Genomic DNA, 7,189 nt, shown 5'->3' on the forward strand with positions numbered 1-7,189 from the left:
CTTGAACCGGGAGGCGGAGGTTGCAGTGAGCTGAGATAGCACCATTGCACTCCAGCCTGGGCGACAAAGTGAAACTGTCTCAAAAAATAAACAAACAAGTAAATATTAGATAAATTAAATAAAATAGTTTGCATAAGTTCAATAAGATCTGCTGTCTTTGTAACAGGATACAAATGAAAATGTTGGCTTTACTAGCAAGATTTTGACTGGGATGTTATATTTAAATAATTTAGGCTAGGTGTGGTGGCTCACGCCTGTAATCCCAGCACTTTGGGGGCAGGCGGATCACGAGGTCAGGAGATCAAAACCAGCCTTGCCAACATAGTGAAACCCCATCTCTACTAAAAATACAAAAATTATCCGGGTGTGGTGGCCCGTGCTTCTAATCCCAGCTGCTTGGGAGGCTGAGGCAGGAGAATCACTTGAACCTAGGAGGCAAAGGTTGTAGTGAGCCGAGATGGCACCACTGCACCCCAGCCTGGGCGATAGAGATTTAAGGAAACTTTTTCCTTAAATCTGATTGATAAAAAAATTTAAAAAAATTTACACTGAAGTAAATCTGAAGTCCCTTTCGGTTTGCCTTCCCAGCCTCAAGCGGTTTTTAAATATGATATCTCTGCCGGGTGCAGTGGCTTGTGCCTATAATCCTAGAACTTTGGGAGGCTGAGGTTGGCGTATCGCTGGAGGCCAGGAGTCTGGGACCAGCCTGGACAACATGGTGAAACCTATCTCTACAAAAATGCAAAAATTAGCCGACCATGGTGGCACATGCCTGTAGGTCTAGCTACTTGAGACACTGAGCTGGTAGGATTGCTTAAGCCTGGGAGGTCGAGACTGCAGTGAGCTGAGATCATGCCACTGCACTCTAGCCTGGCTGATAGAGCAAGACCTTGACTCAAAATAAAACAAAACAAAAAAAGAAAAGAAGATGAAATTTCTGTGTGAAAAATAACTATTCTTGCTGCACTATCATACCAACATTGATGACACTAAATTATTTTATAAATAATTTTGTCTTTTTGTGATTGTTTTTAGTAGAAATTGGGATGGCTGGAAAGAAAGTTATGTGCTTTTCTTTGTTGTTGTTTGTTTGTTTTTTTAAGAAGCTATAATATACCTGTGACTAGATTGTAGCCCTGTGTCATGGTTGACCTCTGTTTAAATTGAAAAACAAAATTGTAGCCCTGTGCAGTGTTTTGAGTTTTTGATATCTGCTTATAGACTAGATTAGATCCTGAATTCACCTCATTCCCACCAATATCTGGCTACAACTATTCATCTAAGTTTAAGAACTGTCCTGTTTTAGCTGGGTGCGCTGGCTCATACCTGTAATCCCAGCACTTTGGGAGGCCGAGGCGGGCAGATCATGAGGTCAAGAGATCGAGAACTTCCTGGCCAACATGGTGAAACCCCGTCTCTACTAAAAATACAAAAAATAGGCAGGTGTGGTGGTGTGTGCCTGTAGTCCTAGCTACTTGGGAGACTGAGGCAGGAGAATCGCTTGAACCCAGGAGGCAGAGATTGCAGTGAACCGAGATTGAGCCACTGTACTCCAGCCTGGTGACAGAGCAAGACTCTGTATCAAAAAAAAAAAAAAAAAAAAAAAAAGGAACTGCTCTGTTTTTCAGGCCTTATAAGATAAAACCGAATAACTTTTAAGGGACAAATCTCATGCCTAATGTAAGGGCTTCCCCAAAAGTTCACTGGACCACCTAGTGCCATGACCAGAAACATTCACACTGAAACCAGGATATGAATTTGACAGTTTCGTACTGTGGATGGGTTTTCCCAAGACAATGGAATAAGATTCTCCATCATAATGACTCTTATCCCTATTAATTTTTACTTTGCTTATGCCTACCTTCTGTCTTTGACAGGTGTAATGGAAATTTCACAATTAGTAGCTATTGCATGTAACTTGACAGAACCTGATCTAAGAAATCCTTTAGTTAATGGATAACTTTGGCAACATCCCTAATACAACTTTCTGTTCATATTATACTAATAATTTTGAACTAGCTCTCTCTGCTTTAATTTAACCAAGCCATGGAATGCTAACTAACAGGATTGCTACCTACTAGCTAAACAGGGATATCTGTATCAACACTAACACTACATGCTGTACCAGGATAAATTCTTCTGGGGATATTGAGACCCAAATACACAAAATAAGAAAAGAAGCCATGGTTACAGCAGATCTCATATGGCCGGGTGCGGTGGCTCGCACCTGTAATCTCAGCACTTTGGGAGACTGAGGCGGATGGATCTTGAACTTGAGGAGTTCAAGACCAGCCTAGCCAACATGGTGAAACACTATGTCTACTAAAAATACAAAAATTCGCTGGGCGTGGTGGCATGCACCTGTAATCCCAGCTACTCAGGAGGCTGAATCAAGAGAGTCACTTGATCCCAGGAGGCGGAGTTTGCAGTGAGCCAAGATTGTGCCACTGCACTCCAGCCTGGGCAACAGAATGAGACTCAGTCTCAAAAAACAAACAAACAACAACAACAACAACAACAAAAAACAAACCAAGGTCTCATCCAATTTCCCATGGCCATTTGATTTATTCAATTGGTTGCCTTTAAGCATAGGCTCATGGCTTAAAAACATTATGCAAACTGGGATTATCGTATTACTATTAATTTTACTTAGTGTTTTCCTTTTTAACTTTGTACCTGTTGCCAGTCACATTTCTGCAGATACACAACTCTTTGCAGAATAATGCTGGTCCAACACTTTGAGATGATAGACAACACTTATGGAACACACAAAAACTTAACAATGGACTCCCGGCGGATTTAGCCTGAGAGTCACTTCCTCCAAACCTCCCTCGCTAAAAACGTTTTGCCACTCTTAGTCATGAGTCACTCCCTCCAATGTAGGACTAGACAGCAACCTGGGACACATAAGTCTTGGCACTGAGGGACAATCAAAACCTAACTCCATAGCTGGGTGTGATGGCATTTGCCCCCAGTCCCAGTTACTCAGGAGGCTGAAGCAAGAGGATCACTTCAGCCCAGTTCAAGGCTATAGTGCACAGTGACTGAGCCTATGAACAGACACTCCAGCCTGGGAAACATATCAAGACACTGTTTATACCTTTTTTTTTTTTTTTTTTTTAAAGACAGAGTCTCACTCTGTCACCTAGGCTGGAGTGCAATGGTGCAATCTTGGCTCATGGCAACCTCTGCCTCCTGGGTTCAAGCGATTCTTTTGCCTCAGCCAACCGAGTAACTGGGACTACAGGCATGCACCACCATGTCTGGCTAATTTTTGTATTTTTAGTAGAGACAGGATTTCACCATGTTGGCCAGGCTAGTCTCGGACTTCTGAGTTCCAGTGGTCTGCCTGCCTTGGCCTTTCAAAGTTCTGGGATTACAGGCGTGAGCCACCATGCCTGGCCTACTTTTTTTTAAAGTAGGAAAAAACAAAAACAAAACAAAACAAAACCCTAACTATGGGATAACTGATCAGCAATGCTTGTAGAAAAAGATTTTGATCAAAAGGGGGACATATGAAAGTTGTCAGGATCAAAAAGGAGTCACTTGTGTCAAACCCTGAAATACAGAGCCAGAGAAGGCGACAAAGGGAGGGTTGTCACGCTTGTATACCTGATTAAAACTATCAAAAAAGACTGCAAAAACCACAACCTTGCACAAAAGCCATCACAACAGTACACAAAAAATATTTCTGTGAGTACATCTGCCTAGCAACTGCCTGTCCAGCCTTGCACTGATGCCATCCTTGTTATTGATTCTTATAATGAAGAATAATTATTTACAGACACTTATGTAATCTTTTCATTTTTTAACAACTCTTGTCTTTCATTACCTCCCTGAATATGCTCACCATGTTCCCATTGCTATGCTCAATCCCAAATATTATCAATCCTGAATAATTATCAATATTTTAAAAATATCTTATATGTAATATATGTATATAAAAATATATATTTACAGTATATATAAATATTTATAATATAAAAGTATGTATGTTATACTTTTTTTTGAGACAAAGTCTCATTCTGTCACCCATGCTGGAGTGTAGTGGTGTGAGCATGGCTCACTGCAGTGTTGGCCTCCTGGGCTCAAGTGATCCTTCCACCTTACACCTCTGGGTTGCTAGGACTACAGATGTGCACCACCGTGCTTGGCTAATTTTTTTAAAAAATTTTGTAGAGACAGGATCTCCTTGTGTTGCCCAGGTTGGTCTCAAACTCCACGCTCAAGTGATCCTCCTGCCTTGTGAACCTCCCAAAGTTCTAGGATTACAGGCACTTACAGGTGAGCTACTGCACCTGGCCCTATTTATATATATATATTTAATCTACCCATCTGCACACTGAGTGCGTGTGTGTGTATTTAACTATTTTTTTTTATGCAGTTTCATGTTTTTAGATCTTAAGTTTAAATCTTTGGATTGTTTAGCAATTTTTTTGGTTTAATGTGTTATATAAAAACCTTTATATAGTGTGTTATATAAAAACTTTTATATAAAAACCTTTATTTTTTCTGAACTATTATCCAATGGTACCATGATGTTTTCTTTCTTTTAGTTTGTATACTTATTTATTATAGTAGACTTTTTCCATGGTTCATTTATGAGCAGTTCCGTCCAAATCTGCTTTTCACCCAAAAAATGTTGGTGAATTCTGCTTGACTGTCCACTCTCTTTTTACCTGGGAACTATAAACTGTACCATAATATTAGGAATGGGTATATTCTCTTTTTAATAACATCTACACTATACTCTGTTATATGCAGTGTCTACAAACTCAGCTTCTGGAACCAGAATGTCTGATTTTGTCTGTTGTTTACTATCTGTGTGCCCTTGGATTTCTTTTTTTTTTTTCTTTCTTTCTTTCTTTTTTTCTTTTTTCTTTTTTTTTGAGACAGTCTTGCTCTATCGCCAGGCTGGAGTGCAGTGGCGTGATCTCAGCTCACTGCAACCTCCGCCTTCTGGGTTCAAGTGATTTTCATGCCTCAGCTTTCCAAGTAGCTGGGATTACAGGCACGCACCACCACACCCAACTAATTTTTGTATTTTTAGTAGAGATGGGGTTTCACCATGTTAGCCAGGATGGTCTCAATCTCCTGACCTCATGATCCACCTGCCTCGGCCTCTCAGAGTGCTAGGTTTACAAGTATGAGCCACTGTGCCCAGCCGCCCTTGGACTTCTGAACTTTTCTGTGGCTCAGTTTCCTTATCTGTAACAGGAGAATACAGTTAGGATTGAATGAGTTAATGCTTGTAACATGTATGAAATGGTTCCTGGTACATAGTCAAGGCTTTGTAAGTTTTAGAATTAGGATTATCCCCTTCTATGGCTTAAGAGAGAGAGGAAGAGGGTTGAAGCTATGGGAAGCTTGAGTATTTTGTGCCTCTTGGTTTCTGATTTAGAAATGAACTCAGTCTTGTTTACAGACTGTGTTCCTAACCTCTAATGTTTTTGTCTTTCTATTTTTTCTTCAATTTAGTCCAAATTCTTCTGTATTTGAGAGATGTTTCTCAAAATTTAAAAAATTATTTAAATTTTTTAATATAAAAATCTCCAAACATTAAACAAAAGCTGGAGGAATAACAATAAATCTCATTTACCCATCATCCAGTTTCATTTTTTATGTTGTGTTTCTTCCATTTTTTAAAAATAGAGACGGAGTCTCACATGTTGCCCAAACTGGTCTTGAACTTCTGGGCTCAAGTGAGCCATCTGCTTCAGCCTCCCAAAGTGCTGGGTTTTGAAGGCATGAGTCACCATGCCCGTCCCATCATCCAGTTTTAATTGTTATTATCTTATGGCCTTCACAGTTCTTGGTATGTTGGGAGGATTACTTGAGCCCAGCAGTTTGAGACCAGTCTGGATGATATAGAGAGACCCTATCTCAAAAAAAGAAAGAAAGAAAAGTTATTGGTATAAGGTTGAGAACTCTTCCCTAGTTTCCACATAGATGGTGCTATTGTTCCTAGCGCCTAGGAGAAGGAAGCTTTGTGGGTCTGTACCTATCCTTTCAGATTTGCTGTAGGTCATAAACCCAATACTTGAGCTATCATGATTTAACCACTTTTTCTTGTAACTGTAGCAGCTCATCAGGCTGTTATATCTGTATCTATCTCATCCTCTTTATTTCTACTCTAATTGCCCTACTTGGACCTTCACTGCTTTTCATCTGAATTATTGCAACAGCAGCCTAATTGGCCTTCCTATATTCAGACCTCTATATTCAGTCCACCCTTCATACTGTTGAAAGTTTATTATTTTTTATATCACAAACCTAATTACGGCACTCTGTTCTAGAAGCCAAGCAATTGCTCTCGGTTGCCTATAGAGTAAAATTCAAATGGCCTTTTTTCCACAAGAATTTGAGATAGGCCTTTTCAGCCCTTCACTAGAGTATCCTTCACTATATACCATAGTTCCTCAATTCTAACATGCCATTGATTATATGACTATGTATTATGATTATATGCCATTGATTTCACAACAGCTTTGGGTCAGGGACCAAGAGGCACAATGGAACCTACGCATCACTGATAAGATACATTGTGATTTCACAATTATGAAAATGTAGAGGCATGTTAAATGATTCCCGTAATCACAGCAACAGTATTAAGGTAACAGCAAGAAATGGGTGGCATATTAGCCTGCGTAATTATGGGAGATTTTTAGTAAGGGAATTATTTACAAACATGGGCAAAGCTTAGGGAGCCAACAGGACATGGTATAGTATTCCCAGGCTGGCTTTAGGGTGTGTGGGGGACTGTTACAACTGAATATCTAGGTTTGAAGGCTGAGGGGAAGGAACTCTGCCAGGACCTAGAGAGAGAAGTGTACAGAGCAGGACTCTAGACAGAAGTTGTGGACTTCAGCAAGGAGAGTGAGTGAGCCATGGAAACATGGTAGGGAAGGGTACAAAGGAATAAATATCTCGAATACTTCACTCTCTCCCCACCCTCTTACCTCCAAGCTAGCTAAACCCAACTCGAATCCAGAGGATAAGCAAGTCCACCAATGCAGGTAAGCTTCCCAGGGCACAGAGCATGATGGAGAAGAATGGAGCACAGTGGAGAGGGAAGCCAAAGGCTAAATGGACAGTGTCAGGCACATCCTCCATTCCATTTACTCTCTATTTTATTTAATTTATTTTATTTATTTATTTATTTGAGACAGAGTCTCACTCTGTTGCCCAG

This window comes from Chlorocebus sabaeus, chromosome 7 (genome assembly GCF_047675955.1).
Source record: "Chlorocebus sabaeus isolate Y175 chromosome 7, mChlSab1.0.hap1, whole genome shotgun sequence".
Classification (NCBI taxonomy): Eukaryota; Metazoa; Chordata; class Mammalia; order Primates; family Cercopithecidae; genus Chlorocebus; species Chlorocebus sabaeus.